General features: G+C 38.2%; 1 protein-coding gene across 2 annotated transcripts in view; it reads left to right on the forward strand.

Moving 5' to 3' along the window:
* The window catches only part of LOC5575787 (cytoplasmic polyadenylation element-binding protein 2), a 1,148,023-nt gene that overhangs the window by 1,023,873 nt on the left and 105,831 nt on the right, over positions 1-18,319 (forward strand). The gene's annotated exons all lie outside the window — the stretch shown is intronic.

Consider the following 18,319-nt stretch of genomic DNA (forward strand, 5'->3'; position numbering starts at 1 on the left):
TCGAAGTGGATTAAAAACAATTATAGGAGAACGTGTGGAAAATACATATGAACTGCGCAGAATACATCAGACCGATTTAGCATTGCTGCGCACTTCTAAAAGCATTTTATTTTTATTAAAATGTTTGATAATAGTAGAACGACAATGATCATCAGTTGATTTTCCGCTATTGTTTTTTTTTAAATCACAATTGTTATTTCTTTCCGTGCACGCGCTCGGGAAATGAATCTGGCCATGGTGCAACAACCGCGCTACATTCGATGAATCCTATGCGACAAAAATTGTCGGCGCTATCCGTCAAATTCGCTCACCAAAGCTATTTTGGTGACTTTAACATCACAGCTAATGGCACAACTCCACAACTGTGAGAATTTTATTTTATCATTCTCCTCTCCATGGAGAACTTTTCATGTGTCCATCTCCACAAGCAGCAGTTGCTTTTATGCATCAAATTAACTGCTGCTTTCGTCAAGTTGATGTGGTAGCATGGGTAGCGTGCACGCATCGCGGCTGTTTTTAGCAATGTTGTAGGTTCGAATCCCGTCAGTGGCACCAGTTTTTGTTTATCCACATAGTGATAATTCTCGGGAGAAGTTGGTGAGCGAAAATATGATGGGGTGAAAAAGAAATTATCCCCGGAGTGGAATGATTTTCGGTTATCCTCCATCGTAGGGAGAATAAGTGTGAGCGAAAAAAGATATTCACGTGAGGAAGCGAAAAAGCATTCTCCTTACGTGCGAAAAATCGTAGATTTTGCATCATTGATACGATAATTCAGAACCCTGATAATCATACAAATCCTAAGAACGGAAATGTATAGACTTCTTCGCTTTTTTCTAAGAATGATAGTTAGATAATTCATTACACATGTGCTTCATTACGTTACTGAAAAGCCATTGAACCATTACGCAACTAAAATGCGTTGCGTAATGATTCCGTGCTAGGGATTCCGTGTTTCGTATCGTCCCGTATCGACATGAAAAAAAACATTTCACATACCCTTATCTCACTGTATAGCATTTATTTTATAACAGTATCGAAGCAAAACGTGGACAAAAAATAAAACTCCCCGGACAAGCTTCGAAGTCCGGAGATACAACTTTCATTTGCCCACGGAAGCCCGAAACTTGTTATATCCTGGTGCGCTAAATTTCAGTTGACAGTTTTAGCTGCTATCTGGATCACTTCTAAGCCCCCTACCACCCCTCCTTAACACATAGCAGCGCACTCGCCTGTCCACTCCCCGGGGGAGAACATATGCACTTGCCACCCGCACCGAGACTCGAGCGAATGTGGCTAAACCCGAACTGGAGTGGATTTTATTACACTCGTTTTTAGTTGTTTATCGTTTTCTGTATTACGACTGCGGGGGACGCTACATGGAAATTATGAGGAGACGGAAGGGGGCTGGGGGCTTGGCCTCTGCATACTGCACAATGGTCGGGATCCATACAAAGCGGCGGGCAAAACTACCAGAAATAATTTTGAAATTTTATTTCATTGCAGTTCAGTTCAAAACAAGGAACGTAATAAATGCCCAAATAACACATAACGATTAGATATTTCATCAATTCAAGTGATAAAACCAGTTTTGGCCAAACATTTATTTTTCCCGACCATTGTGCCCCGTGAGTGGCAACGCTAAATTTAATTTAGTAAAAACATGGAGGGTCATTTTGCGCGCTGCCATCGTCACCCCCATCCCCCTCTTCATGGGTGTTATGAAGTGACCGCCACCAAACTTTAGTTGAACAGGGCAATTTATCACTTTTCGGGTCGGAATTAGATTGCACGGGAGGCTGTGAGCTTTTTTATTCTTGTTTTTATCTCCTGTCACTTTTTTAATCCTCTGTGGGGATTTCGTGGAATTTTCTGATGAAAAGTGCGATTTTATTTTGTTAAAATATTTCGACTGAGCGTTGTAACTCTGATTGGTCCATGTGGGTTACGATGAATGGTTCAACGGAAATTGGAGTATGTTTCATAATAGAATAAAAGCAGTTTGCACTAGAGAAGTTAAGAAAGTCATTTCGATGGATGAATGTGGAGTCATAATAAGGGTGTTCTAAGAAACTTGATAGGGAATCATTCAGAATCACAAGTAATGTTCACTCAGAAACCTGGAAAGGATTCGTTCAGAATCTTTAAAAGGGTCCAGAATCCTGAGAAGAGACTCGTTCAGAATACTGAAAAAGATTCGCTCAGAATCCTGAATAGGATCTTGAGAAGGATTCGCCAAAACTCCAAAAAAGGATTCTCTCAGAATCCTGAGAAGGATTCTCTCAGAATCCTGAGAAGGATTCTCTCAGAATCCTGAGAAGGATTCTCTCAGAATCCTGAGAAGGATTCTCTCAGAATCCTGAGAAGGATTCTCTCAGAATCCTGAGAAGGATTCTCTCAGAATCCTGAGAAGGATTCTCTCAGAATCCTGAGAAGGATTCTCTCAGAATCCTGAGAAGGATTCTCTCAGAATCCTGAGAAGGATTCTCTCAGAATCCTGAGAAGGATTCTCTCAGAATCCTGAGAAGGATTCTCTCAGAATCCTGAGAAGGATTCTCTCAGAATCCTGAGAAGGATTCTCTCAGAATCCTGAGAAGGATTCTCTCAGAATCCTGAGAAGGATTCTCTCAGAATCCTGAGAAGGATTCTCTCAGAATCCTGAGAAGGATTCTCTCAGAATCCTGAGAAGGATTCTCTCAGATTCCTGAGAAGGATTCTCTCAGAATCCTGAGAAGGATTCTCTCAGAATCCTGAGAAGGATTCTCTCAGATTCCTGAGAAGGATTCTCTCAGAATCCTGAGAAGGATTCTCTCAGAATCCTGAGAAGGATTCTCTCAGAATCCTGAGAAGGATTCTCTCAGAATCCTGAGAAGGATTCTCTCAGAATCCTGAGAAGGATTCTCTCAGAATCCTGAGAAGGATTCTCTCAGAATCCTGAGAAGGATTCTCTCAGAATCCTGAGAAGGATTCTCTCAGAATCCTGAGAAGGATTCTCTCAGAATCCTGAGAAGGATTCTCTCAGAATCCTGAGAAGGATTCTCTCAGAATCCTGAGAAGGATTCTCTCAGAATCCTGAGAAGGATTCTCTCAGAATCCTGTGATGAATTCTCTCAGAATTCTGAGCAGGATTTTCTCAGAATTCTGAGAAGGATTTTCTCAGAATTCTGAGAAGGATTCTCTCAGAATCCTGAGAAGGATTCTCTCAGAATCCTGAGAAGGATTCTCTCAGAATCCTGAGAAGGATTCTCTCAGAATCCTGAGAAGGATTCTCTCAGAATCCTGAGAAGGATTCTCTCAGAATCCTGAGAAGGATTCTCTCAGAATCCTGAGAAGGATTCTCTCAGAATCCTGAGAAGGATTCTCTCAGAATCCTGAGAAGGATTCTCTCAGAATCCTGAGATGGATTCTCTCAGAACCTGAGATGGATTCTCTCAGAATCCTGAGAAGGATTCTCTCAGAATCCTGAGATGGATTCTCTCAGAATCCTGAGAAGGATTCTCTCAGAGTCCTGAGAAGGATTCTCTCAGAGTTCTGAGAAGGATTCTCTCAGAATCCTGAGAAGGATTCTCTCAAAATCCTGAGAAGGATGCTCTCAGAATCCTGAGAAGGATGCTCTCAGAATCCTGAGAAGGATTCTCTCAGAATCCTGAGAAGAATTCTCTCAGAATCCTGAGAAGAATTCTCTCAGAATCCTGAGAAGAATTCTCTCAGAATCCTGAGAAGGATTCTCTCAGAATCCTGAGAAGGATTCTCTCAGAATCCTGAGAAGGATTCTCTCAGAATCCTGAGAAGGATTCTCTCAGAATCCTGAGAAGGATTCTCTCAGAATCCTGAGAAGGATTCTCTCAGAATCCTGAGAAGGATTCTCTCAGAATCCTGATAAGGATTCTCTCAGAATCCTGAGAAGGATTCTCTCAGAATCCTGAGAAGGATTCTCTCAGAATCCTGAGAAGGATTCTCTCAGAATCCTGAGAAGGATTCTCTCAGAATCCTGAGAAGGATTCTCTCAGAATCCTGAGAAGGATTCTCTCAGAATCCTGAGAAGGATTCTCTCAGAATCCTGAGAAGGATTCTCTCAGAATCCTGAGAAGGATTCTCTCAGAATCCTGAGAAGGATTCTCTCAGAATCCTGAGAAGGATTCTCTCAGAATCCTGAGAAGGATTCTCTCAGAATCCTGAGAAGGATTCTCTCAGAATCCTGAGAAGGATTCTCTCAGAATCCTGAGAAGGATTCTCTCAGAATCCTGAGAAGGATTCTCTCAGAATCCTGAGAAGGATTCTCTCAGAATCCTGAGAAGGATTCTCTCAGAATCCTGAGAAGGATTCTCTCAGAATCCTGAGAAGGATTCTCTCAGAATCCTGAGAAGGATTCTCTCAGAATCCTGAGAAGGATTCTCTCAGAATCCTGAGAAGGATTCTCTCAGAATCCTGAGAAGGATTCTCTCAGAATCCTGAGAAGGATTCTCTCAGAATCCTGAGAAGGATTCTCTCAGAATCCTGAGAAGGATTCTCTCAGAATCCTGAGAAGGATTCTCTCAGAATCCTGAGAAGGATTCTCTCAGAATTCTGAGCAGGATTTTCTCAGAATTCTGAGAAGGATTCTCTCAGAATCCTGAGAAGGATTCTCTCAGAATCCTGAGAAGGATTCTCTCAGAATCCTGAGAAGGATTCTCTCAGAATCCTGAGAAGGATTCTCTCAGAATCCTGAGAAGGATTCTCTCAGAATCCTGAGAAGGATTCTCTCAGAATCCTGAGAAGGATTCTCTCAGAATCCTGAGAAGGATTCTCTCAGAATCCTGAGAAGGATTCTCTCAGAATCCTGAGAAGGATTCTCTCAGAATCCTGAGAAGGATTCTCTCAGAATCCTGAGAAGGATTCTCTCAGAATCCTGAGAAGGATTCTCTCAGAATCCTGAGAAGGATTCTCTCAGAATCCTGAGAAGGATTCTCTCAGAATCCTGAGAAGGATTCTCTCAGAATCCTGAGAAGGATTCTCTCAGAATCCTGAGAAGGATTCTCTCAGAATCCTGAGAAGGATTCTCTCAGAATCCTGAGAAGGATTCTCTCAGAATCCTGAGAAGGATTCTCTCAGAATCCTGAGAAGGATTCTCTCAGAATCCTGAGAAGGATTCTCTCAGAATCCTGAGAAGGATTCTCTCAGAATCCTGAGAAGGATTCTCTCAGAATCCTGAGAAGGATTCTCTCAGAATCCTGAGAAGGATTCTCTCAGAATCCTGAGAAGGATTCTCTCAGAATCCTGAGATGGATTCTCTCAGAATCCTGAGAAGGATTCTCTCAGAATCCTGAGAAGGATTCTCTCAGAATCCTGAGAAGGATTCTCTCAGAATCCTGAGATGGATTCTCTCAGAACCTGAGATGGATTCTCTCAGAATCCTGAGAAGGATTCTCTCAGAATCCTGAGATGGATTCTCTCAGAATCCTGAGAAGGATTCTCTCAGAGTCCTGAGAAGGATTCTCTCAGAGTTCTGAGAAGGATTCTCTCAGAATCCTGAGAAGGATTCTCTCAGAATCCTGAGAAGGATTCTCTCAAAATCCTGAGAAGGATGCTCTCAAATCCTGAGAAGGATGCTCTCAGAATCCTGAGAAGGATGCTCTCAGAATCCTGAGAAGGATGCTCTCAGAATCCTGAGAAGGATTCTCTCAGAATCCTGAGAATAATTCTCTCAGAATCCTGAGAAGAATTCTCTCAGAATCCTGAGAAGGATTCTCTCAGAATCCTGAGAAGGATTCTCTCAGAATCCTGAGAAGGATTCTCTCAGAATCCTGAGAAGGATTCTCTCAGAATCCTGAGAAGGATTCTCTCAGAATCCTGAGAAGGATTCTCTCAGAATCCTGAGAAGGATTCTCTCAGAATCCTGAGAAGGATTCTCTCAGAATCCTGAGAAGGATTCTCTCAGAATCCTGAGAAGGATTCTCTCAGAATCCTGAGAAGGATTCTCTCAGAATCCTGAGAAGGATTCTCTCAGAATCCTGAGGAGGATTCTCTCAGAATCCTGTGATGGATTCTCTCAGAATTCTGAGCAGGATTTTCTCAGAATTCTGAGCAGGATTTTCTCAGAATTTTAATTTAAATCATAATTGAGCCTCAGATGCCAGATATCTTGGGCAGATTTCATTTATTTCTCAGTATAACCTTGATTACAAGCTCAACCCCTGCTCCAATAAACTCTGCATACACTCCTCGACGTCAAACGATAGGACCATTTTAATTCAACAAAATTTCCCATTAAACCGTTCAGTACACCGCAGGACAAATTTCCCATCGCCCACGCCATGTGGTTTCAGTCAATGGCGGTCACATTTTCCTGAATCATCATTCCATTTCACTGCTGAACTCCGTCAACCGTGTGCTTGCTCAGCCCACATCCCACATCATATCCGAAGCTGTTTACGACCTCCCAGAGTTTATATGGAGCCCCGTAAAACATGACACCGCAGCAGACCTCCGTTAGATTCAATTTACAGTTGTACTTGGAAGCACTCGATGGTAATCAATTACGCGATTCGCACCTCCGCCGTTTCTACCTTCTACCCCTAGCGTGATATTACGCGCAAGCGAGTAGTTCTGGGCCCATAACGGTATCATTTAGAATTATTATAATCCATCGAAAAGTCAATAAAAGCACTCGATAAAAACGAGTACCGTGCGAAGTGCCTTTACTGCTGCGCTCTCGCATAACCGTAATTCCATGAGCATCATCCGCCGTGGCACCCCAAGCGATGAGTGTACAATTTCCATACGCGACTGCCACTCATGAAATGGAATTTTGTAATAATAACGTTTGGTTCCGCTGAACAGTTACTTGTGTTTTTTGTAGCAACTACGCAAAATGTGGTGTGTTTTTTTTTTGCAATTAATGTTCTTATTCACTAATCCTTCTTCCTGACCAGGTATACAGGATGCAGCACCAGAAATAAAATTGATAGGATTTTTTGTCAACAAAACACGATTATTTGTGAAAAAGGATGCAGGTTTTTAAAACCACTAATTACCGTCAATTGATTTTCTTCGAAAATATGATAAATTTCTTGTAGTTGATCTGGTTCTCCAAAAGGTTATTAAGAAATTTAGTCAAGAGTCTGCAAGGAATCTACTGAATTCTTCTATGGATCTTGCAGAACTACAAAATTTTTGTTCAAGGAAAATGGACGATGGAATCGTAAAGGAAACTCCCACGCGTTTTAAATATTTTTCCAAATGTTTTTTTTTTTTAAGATTTTTGCAGAAATTAATTCAAGAACAAATCTAGCATTTCAACTAAGTCCATCAGGAGATATTTTGAATTTCTTCAGAGAGTCCTCAGTGTTTTCCTTTAAGCCCTCCTGATGTTTTTTTTTAATTTATAATATTTTCAAATTTTCGAATGGAAATTATGGGAAAGCTAAAGTATATTCGAAATTCCTGAATATTAAAGACCTATAAAGTACTTTATGAATCTATCCAGTTGGATTTTGCAACGATTGCTTTAAAAAATGTTGATTTTTGTAGATTAATCCTAGCAATCCACTCGCATTTCCATTAATACCAACTAAAAGTAATTCTTTTCAGGCTCTATGATTATTTTTTCATCTTGAAATTGTTCAGGAATTACAACCAAAATTCCTCATAAGATCATATAAGATTTTTTCGAGTAAATTCTTCAAAATGTTTTCAATAAGTTTTAGAAACATACATTCATTTTTTTTCTCTGGGATATCTTTGGGTAAAAACTTTAAGCTTTGTTTAATTACTCTTTGGAGTTCTTCTGGTATTTTGCTTTTAATGACTGCATGAATTCCATTTAAAATCAATACTTTTTTTTCTTGGAAAATTTCCTTAAAATATGGTAGTAATATGCAACCTGAATGAAACGTAGGGGTATTCGGGGCATAATGGACACATCAAGCAAATGCTTTTTTTAAGACTATACAATGACATTTTTTCTAATTACTCCCGGCTAGTTTTCAAGTTTGATATTAGTACGACGTGCTACATTCTTTTATGGTAATAATAATCATATCATATGTCTGAAAAGTGAGATAGAAAATTAGGTCCAAAACAAGGCTGATAAAAAGGTATCGGGGCAAAATGAACACTTTCATGAAATTTGATGATTCCAAAATATTTAATGTCTGTCGTTCCCATGTGTAAAAGGGCTCTCCCTCTATCATAAGAAGAACCTAAGAAGAACCTTTCTGGGTTCGTTGTTTTGCTCAAAAATTAGATTCTCCCACCGCCTTGCTTATATGGCAATTTGAAGCAGAGAAAAACTTAAACTCAAAATTTAAAGGACAATTGAAGCAAAACATAAACTTTTTACCGTCAAACATTTCAAATGCAATACAGATTTCATGCAATTTATGAACTTTTGATGAAGTATACATATTCTCAGAGTTTTAAGTGGTGAACTCGCCAAGGGCGAAAAGCCACTCTAATAAAGATAAATAATAATAATAATATTCTCAGAGATTGAGGGGGAGTCCATTTCGCCCCGGGTGATTCATTATGCTCCTAATCCCCCTAAATGATGGAAAATCATGGATATCTACGAGACATATTTTCAAATGAATCTTCTAGCGTGTAATTCAGGAATTCCGCAAATTTGCTTTTACAATTTAGAGCAGTGTTTCTCAACCTATTTTGACTTTTGCTACCTTAGAAACCAATATATTTTAGAATCGCCCACCTGAAACGCAGTTTACATATTTGAATAGAATGCTGAACTGTGATGAAATTTTGATCAATATCTCACTATAAGACTACAGAAAAATGGTCAAATTTTCACTGGGTAGTGCATATTTTAAAACCTTCTAATATCAACAAATCGATCATGAAATTTTTCATTAAATTTCTACCAAATCTATTCGAAATACGAAAAAATTGATTCAAAATTTTGCCACCAGGCGACGCCAGTGAGCATAAAACTTTTGTTTTGCGGATAGCTCAGGATCCTGACCACTTAGAAAGATGGCGCCTCCGGCAAAGTTGTTCATTAGCTCAAGGACTATCATTATTCTAGCCAAGAGATTAGAGATTTTGCCACCGGGCGGTGCTTGTGAGCATTGAACTTTTGTTTTGCGGATAGTCTAGCATCCTGACCATTTAGAAAGATGGCGCCTTCGGCAAAGTTGTTCAGTAGCTGCTACCTAGCGCCGCCTGGTCGCAAAATCTCGAATCTCTTGCCTAGAAAAATGATAGTCCTTGAGCTATTGAACAACTCTGCCGAAGATGCCATCTCTCTAAGTGGTCAGAATCCTGAGATATCCACAAAACAAAAGTCGCATGCACACTTGTACTGCCCGGTGGTGCAATTTCACTTAAGCAGTGTTGCTAGCTACGACAAAATTTTGATCCCCTCATGAAAAACTGGATTACAGCTGCACGGTGCTCCCCTGACCGTTATTATCAGAAAAAAATCTCCATCAAATCTGTGCTCACCAGTCGTTTTCTATAGCTAAGCTGCATGTCTGGGCAAAATTTAAAAAAAATCGTAGGGCCCGTTTTTAAGTTACACCCTTTTGATTGTTTAAGTCCACAAATTCAAAGGAAATCTGAAATATTTGAACGGGTTTTCATTAGCGGTGACTACCAGAAGCAATGTACCATCAAAATTTGGTAATTAGTTGGTTTATTTATTTATTTGTAACTTATGGGTGGAGTTTTGAATGAGAAAATCAACAAAATTTGGAGTAACGCCCTTTTGGAGGTGTAATAATTAAAACACTAATATAAATAGAATAACTAGGCATTCTAATACCATTAAGCATGTTCAAATGTTTTCAATGGCACATTGCATTTACATGCAGCAAAAGTGTTTCACCATTAACTGATTTTTCATAGGCTCATGTGCTATAAGGCATTACGGCGCCAATTATGTACCACATACAAACAAACGTAAAAACTAGACCAATTATCAATTTAAATCATAGTCACTTGAACATTTACGCCTAATGCTAAAAATACTTCATTTGGCCAACCGCGAACTAGGTGGCGGTAGTGAGCAAACGTCAAACTCGAACAAAAGTGATGCGAGCGCCACGATTGGCACGTTGGCCAACTTCAAAATATTTAAATTGGGCGCTATTCTGCTGTGCTATAAAAAAATAAAAATAAAAGAGTGTTACGTATGTTTGTCTGTGTATGAACTGCTATAGCTCAACTAGCTATCCCCTCGGCTTTTCAGGCTAACTACCCCAGAACATAATCTTCAATTGCCGAGTAATGTAGTATTGACCAAACTATATCACTAAAGACCACTGTCAATTCTTATGCTATCATTTATAGCATTTTTCACAAATTCATTTATATTTTTCACAAATCTACAACTTTACATATATGTTCCTAGGTCTTTTCGATTACACAAATCCTAGATAAATACAATAGTAAAAGCCTTATTTTACTTGTATACCTTAACAATCAAAACTCTCTTGAGGTGATTCTATAACTTAACCTCGAATTTCATTTCCCCGAATATCATTAATCCAAGTGTCATCACACTGAACGCACTATTACGCTGAATGCAATTGACCGGAATATATAAATACTTTGAAATGCCCCGTGATAATGGAATTCGAAGTAATACCATTCAACGAACTGGAACTCGATGTGATGGTCTTCAGGTTTATAGTATTTGGGGTAATGGAATTCAGAGTTAAGGGGGATATTTTAAAAAAAGATTTATAACATATGGTAAAAACAGAGTTCTTCATGAATTCTTCGTAAATCTCAGTTTAGGTTACCAAAAAAATGTAAATTGTTCTGTGGCCCTGTTGGTTACTTGCTGGTCTACTAATCATAACATGGTTTGAATCCTACACAAACTGAAGATTTCTATGTAAAGACTCACCAGCTGCTATAACCCTGCACAAACAAAAATCATTCTTTGGGGGCGACCCAAACTTTCCCAAGCTGACGAAGACAAAACAATTAAAATTAAACTCTGTAAGTGCTGCGATTTTAAATTCCATTAAACAAAATGATAACGGAAGCTCTAAACTTTGCATTATTTTCTTTCATTTTGTGTCGCTGCTTTCTACGTTGTAAATTTTGTTCTACTACTGCTACCCATAACGCCTACTATTTGTATAAAGTATTCGGAGCCTGTACGGATTTCGGTCCCCCACTGTACGTATACATGCGTTTCGTTACACAACATGTACCAATGATTTGCATGAAAACTAATCTAAATCGTAAGTACATGGGTTCACCAAACTAGCCAGAATATTGTGTAACAAAAACTAATTTGGTTTTATTGTGAAATTGGCTCCGTAATGCCTTATAGCACTTGAGCCTAAGTAAAAACAGCTAATTGTGAAACACTTTGGCGGCATATAAGCACAATGTGTCATTGAAAACATTTGAACATGATTAACGGTATTAGAATGCCTGATAATTCTATTTCACATTAGTGTTTTTAATGATTACACTTCCAAAAGGGTGTAACTCCAAATTTTGTGGGTTTTCTCATTCCAAACTTCGCCCATAAGTTACAAATAACTATATAAACCAACTTTGATTCAAATTATAGCAATATATCTATTCTGATAATCATGGTGAATGAAACCCCATCTAAATATTTCAGATTTCCTTTGAAATTGTGGACCTAAACAATCAAAAGGGCGTAACTTCAAAACTGGCCCTACGATTTTTTTTTTAAATTTTGCCCAGACATGCAGCTTAGCTATAGAAAACGACTGGTGAGCACAGATTTGATGGAGATTTTTTTCTGATAATAACGGTCAGGGGAGCACCGTGAGCTGAAGAGTGTTGCTATGTTGCTAAGCATTCTATTTTTCTGTTCCGCTTAAGTTTTATGGTTTTTATCTTTTCTTTATTCTTCTTAAACAGTGTTGCCAGCCACATGAACATTTGTGATTCGGCCGATTGGATACCACGCAATACGTCTTTCAACTTTGGTGAACATTCGGTGTCGTTATCCTTAAAATGTTTTAGTATTTGCATATCACACCCTCACACCCCATAAAATTGGCTCTTTTAATAACAATCGAGCAGTGTTGCTATCTATTACCAAAATATAAAAACTTGAACGGCCATTTTGGAAAGTTCTCAACCCATGCTTCAACTTTGCCCAATATCTCGAATCAGTATTTACGCATCTAGACGTTGCATTTTTCAAAAACATAATTATTACGACCCCCCGATAACGGTCGTAAAAAAGGGTTGGGGTGTACTATTCAAAATATCTCTTCTTGGATTTAAAAAGAAGTTTTTGAATATTTTTGATTTCTTGTCAAAATTCATATATAAATTTCTGAATGAACTTCTGAGAAGCTTCGGAGGACATAATATTTTGGATGAGTTTGTGAGACTACACTTGAAGAAATTCTCGAATTAAATTTTGAAGAATCCTTGCGATCTGAGAGATGTATGCAGATCCTGCCATTTATAATTTTTAAATTTTCTAAGCAAGAATTCCTAAAGTAATTTTCAAAAGTTTTCTCAGAGATAATCCTGGACTAACGTTAAGATAAACCCATGGATGTATTTTATAAGAATCTCCTGAAAAGATTTGATGAGCATAAGCATGAGCATTGCTACTCTGTGATTGACCAGAACAATCGAAGTTGCACAGAGAATTTATGAATGGGGCTTGGGATTAGCTTACCATTCTTCAATGTGCACAAATCGAGAGCTCAAATTTTAAAAGTCAATAACGGCGCCGGCTACGTCCTCACGGTCATCGGGGAAAAGAAGGAATGTTAGTTAGACAACCGTTGCTACTAGAGACCGAGTATACCTCTGCATCTCCACAGTTGTCATGGAAAGGATATTGGGTTTGAGGGATGAGGTAAAGATCTGGGAGCCACCAATGGTTGGTGATGCGATCCATGATATAATCACGCCTAATCGGATTCGCGATATAATTTGATAAACGCATTGTACCCTGAACTCGTCCACGCAAAAGCAAGCGACTCGAACAATAGATCAAACACTACTAACGATCCGCGGCGCTTTTTCATTTCACTACCCGTCCTACGCTCGACATGATTGATCCTGCATTCGTCACCCGCCCCCGCTGGAGCAAGCGTCAAGGTCGAAAGATCAAACAGAACTCTGAAAAGATTCGATGAGGATTACATGGCGAATCTCAGAAGAAATGTCAGAAGTAATATTTGAAGATATATCAAATATATTATATTAACAATATGAGCCACTCTCATATATTTCTGGCGACCTCCTTTTTTGTGATTGTAGAGCCACACAAGGCACACGTGGTAACTAATACACTCTAAACATTCGAGCTTATCAAAGTGACACTTCATATCATATCCAGCGTAACATATGAAAAGTACCAAGCCAAAATATGAATGAACTTTTACAAAGTTTCAAAATAATGTGTACGCATACGATAGAAGACCATTCTGTATTATTAACATTTTTTTGCTGGAACATTGTACAGACTTAGCAAAAGGGACAAATCAACGAAATACTACGTAATTTGTACACAATGCTTCATCCCTCCCCTTGGTTATGCGACCTTGCCGCGATGGGAGGGCATAATCCATTAGCCTTTATGATGGAAACCAAAGGCGTAACCTGTAGTGGTGGTATCATATTTTGACATTTTTTTTTTGCTTAAAGCCGCGTCATAATTCATATGGCATAGACGCACTAATATCTCATATGTGATCCAACGGATATTCTGCAGCATTGATAGAATTGATACCCATTTCAAATAATTAATCTATTCGAAGTGGACATTAATACTATTGGTGACGATCAGTTTGCCTTTTGCTAACCAGAATGATCCGTAGCCACTCTTACTATTAGCATAGATAACATATGTTAATGTTAGAACAAAAATCTTCTGAAAACTTGTGTAAATATTCAAACTACAATACGTTGAATACACTAGCGCCGCCACACAACGAATTGCTGCAACCAGTGGTGAATATAAGTATCTAGAAATGTTTCATATTCACCACAGACATCACCACAGAATGATTTGTAATACACATGGCTGTAAATATTCATATTCCTTATTTTGAATGACTATTAAGGAATATGATGCAGCCACCGACTGTTGAACAAAAATCATCCAATTCTGAATCAACTTTTGCTCTATTTTCGTATGACAACAAGCTGACAGTTGAATTGAGAAAACACAAATGAATAACATGCAATAATTGACGGGTTTTATTTTCTACCATTCCCCTAATCAAAGATCATTCAACTATCGTCTGAAATATCATACGGAAAACTAACGTTCCTAAACGTCAAATTATTCTTGGAATGTTTACATAAAATATGGTGGCAGCAGCGTGGTGTTCAAGTTTTGCTTCGTGGATTTCACAGGTAATTGCAGAAATCCAGAATTATTTCTATATCAATTATATTTGTTACTTTCAAGCTTGTATTTTATTGTACCAAAAACCGCAAATCGTGCATCCCAAGGCCATCAATTCGAATTCTGGAGTCACATCAGCAGCCGCTTCATGCAGATGCCAATGCGTGCGACTGGCCTCATGAGATGAGATCAATATTGAATATTGTAGTGAATTAGTGAGGTTGTAATTAACAATAAAATATGATGTGTATAAAACTATTAAAGTTGTGTTATTGTTCGAAGTCGATTCCTATATATTTTCATTAATACCAAACATGTTATTTGTATAGTTTACATTGACGTATGAAAATCATTCAAATTCAAGCATCTTTTCAAAGGATAAAAATATTCTCAATAAAGGATGATTTTCATACAGCACGATTTGTAAACAGATGATTTCACTGAAGATGAAAATCATCTTGGATGTGTCTGAAAATAGGTATGGGGCTCAGATCAATCATTCAATCTCTGGTGGAAGATTTCGTTCAGTGTAAGCGATATCAGCGCCACCACGATGTTGCTACTTGTGTTGCCACTTAAAATCACCATTAATTGGGTCCTAAAATGTTTAATGAATTCTTGTTTTTACTTTACAATACGAAAGAGCATGTTCTTGCTACTACTTTAGCAATTTTTCCGACTCAAATAACGACTATAACATATTTAAACTTTCATTTTAAAAATGGTTTCAAATATGAACCTTGACAGTTTTGATCATGTTTGACGTTCACTTTCTCTACAAAAATGCCACAGGGCTTTTAGTTTTAACACTGGGGTTGTTCCTATCTGACATTTCGGAAGGGACCCGAAAAACAAAATATACCCAAAAATTTGAGTTTAAGCCAAGGGGTGTGATAAAATTTCAAATCCGTTAAAAATGTTTTTTGGGATTAAACCAATGAAAACCATTTAAAAATTGAGTAAACATGCATTTCTGGCCTAAACTTAAGCGTTTGGTACTAAAATTAGGACAGGGCTTTAGGACCCTATTGTCTTACACAGTTTTACAATCGAACATAAACATCTGATATCTGTGCTATTAGCTAGCTAGACACATCGTTATCATGTACGACGTAGGGAATATTACTCTGAGGAATATTACTAGAAGATTCACTGAGTAGAAATAAGTGGCGACAATCTTATTTTAAAATGTTTTTTTCATTGCCATAAAAAGAAAATTTTAGCTACGATTATGACAATCAACGGGAGTAAATTTTTATACAGTTTTTGTGTTAATTTATATGTAAATAGATAAATAAATATTTAACAGTCATGTCCTAATTGAAAGACATAAAGCACCTTACTTTTTTATCATAAGTTGAATCAATCTTTTATTTCCGTTTATGAGTTTGGTTGTGGAAGCTGTTTTTACACTACGTTTTCAAATGTTAAGCTCGAACTCTATAAATCTAAAATCAAAACAATGAAAAATGTCACTTGATGGACGTCAAACCAGTGTACACGATCGAAAGGAATTAACCAAAGCATGGTTTAGTCACCTTTTTCGTCAACAGATGGTGCTGTTGGCAATGCTAAACGGGTCGCCAAATTTGTGTATGGGATAAGTGAAAGTGAACCATATTGTTAATATAATATATTTGGATATATTCTGAGGACATCTCAAGACATGTAGGTATAGAATGAATTTTAAAAGATATTTTTAAATCCTGAGAATAATAGACATTATCCCAAAAAAGTCCAAAGAATGTAATTTCTCTAGGAATTACAGAGAATGTTCTGTTGAGAAATTTCAGGAGGGATCATTAGTAGATATTATAGAAGGTGAGTCTTAGTGACTTGTTACTCTCTTACACTCCTCCGACAGTAACTTATAAATATTCACAAAAAAGATACAACAAGAGTACAATATGGTAGTAACGCACCTCGAAAGCGTTAAGGGAAATCTGGAGTTATTACAAGGTTAAATTCTGGACGCATTTAATTTAAAATCGCATTTTGGACTTCACTTTACCCACTGGGCGAATTTGCATCCATAACCTGCAACGTTGAATTCAAGAACTGTTCCTTCGATATTGTCAAAATTAAATAGTAATGCAAATCCAAACGCAGAACAATTGGGTCCTAAAGCCCTGTCCCAATTTTAGTGCCAAACGCTTAAGTGTAGGCCAAAAACACATGTTTACTCAATTTTCTAATGTTTTCCGTTGGTTCAAGCCCAAAAAAAATTTTATTAGAATTTGTCACATCCTTTGGCTTAAACTCAAATTTTGGGTGTATTTTGTTTTCCGTGTCCCTTACGAAATGTCAGATAGGAACAACCCCAGTGGTCGAACTAAAACCCCTGTGGTGTTTTTGTCGACTAAGCGAACGTCAAACATGATCAAAAGTGTCAAGGTTCATTTATGGACCAAATTTTTAAATTAAAGTTTAAACATGATATAGCCATTATTTGAGCGGGAAAAATTGCTAAAGTAATTACAGTAACATGCTTTTTCGTGTTATTAAATAAAAACAAGATTTCATTACAAATTTTAGGACCCAATTGATACCAACGTGCTGATTTTTTACCATGTATATTTTACCAGAAACTACGGCCCTTGGGTTACTAATATATGAGTAACAGCGGGTTTACTCTATTTTATGAAAATCGAGTTATTATGATTTAATGCTATATTAATTTACATAATTTGAATTGTGACGAGGGTGTAGAGTTTTCAAACTACTAGAAAGTTGCATTCCCGAAAGTACTTAAAACTATAATGAACTATGTCTTGATTAAAATAATACAATAACCTTTCTAGCAAAACATCCCGTATTCCAACAGGATTGACTACTGGCAGGTCATGTCGAGCGTGGCCGACCACAATCATAATCGTCCGCCGGGACGTCATCCGTCCGTCGCGAAAACATAAACCCGTATTGCAACACACCACGATACATCTATTTAACCCGCACGGCACCGTCGTCGTCAGCAAATTCAGCCCCATCCGTCGTCTGTCTGTCAAACATGACGTGGCACTGGTGTGTAGTGGAGGAGCCACGGTCAGTAATAATAACGGGCAATATAAGCGATTATTACTGTACTCGTCGTCGTGTTCCTAACCTAACATTCCTACCTTCGCGAATGGAGTGTTGCTGTCAGAGTAAAACTCGAACACGCAATAACACGAACACGACGACCGGCGGCGGGCAAAAATGAATAATTTAATCAAGCCGCAAGTGCTCTTGCTCCATGTAGTATTGCTCTGGTCGGAGCGCGGCCATGGACGTAGCCAGGCAGGAACATCCCGAAAATGGTCTAACATGGTTGATGAACAGCCCCTGAAAGTTCAACTAAAGAAACATTCAATATCTCAACAGATTTCTTCGAATTATTACTCTTATATTCCTTCAGGAATTACACTTGTAATTTTCATAGGAATTGTTTCAATAATAGTATCAATGTTTATTGCAGGAATTTCTCAGATTTCTTAGATTACTCCTTGATTTTTATTTTAATACCTGACCGTTAAAAATCTCCAGTGGAGTCCCAGAGAAATGTCCGGGTCTTTTATGTAATAAAGAAACAACTATCCCCCTAACTACGCCCAAGAGCGCGCCTGCAAGGTAGACTACACGAGTGGCACGTATTTTGCGGGCACCGTGGAATAAAACGGCAATACACGCGGTCCATCGCTTCCATTTATACGACGGCGGTGTCGTTGTTGTTGGCACTCACCGAGCAAAAAGGTGACGATTATGATGATGGTTGTCGGTCAAGTCAAGTCGCTGAACGCTCCTCCGTAAAACTGAAATTAAACTATATAATTGGACGCCGAGTGACACGCAGGAATGTATTGCGGCGGGGACATTCATTTGCGCGAATTAGACGTTGATTAAAAAATAACACGGAACTTGAATGGATTTTGATTGTTGGTTGTAATTTGAATGGTCATGAATTCCGATAAAAACGTGACTCTATCACAGACAAAAAGATGTGACATGCATTCAATGCTTTCTTGATAACACTTT

The sequence above is a fragment of the Aedes aegypti genome, chromosome 1 (genome assembly GCF_002204515.2).
Source record: "Aedes aegypti strain LVP_AGWG chromosome 1, AaegL5.0 Primary Assembly, whole genome shotgun sequence".
NCBI classification, from domain to species: domain Eukaryota; kingdom Metazoa; phylum Arthropoda; class Insecta; order Diptera; family Culicidae; genus Aedes; species Aedes aegypti.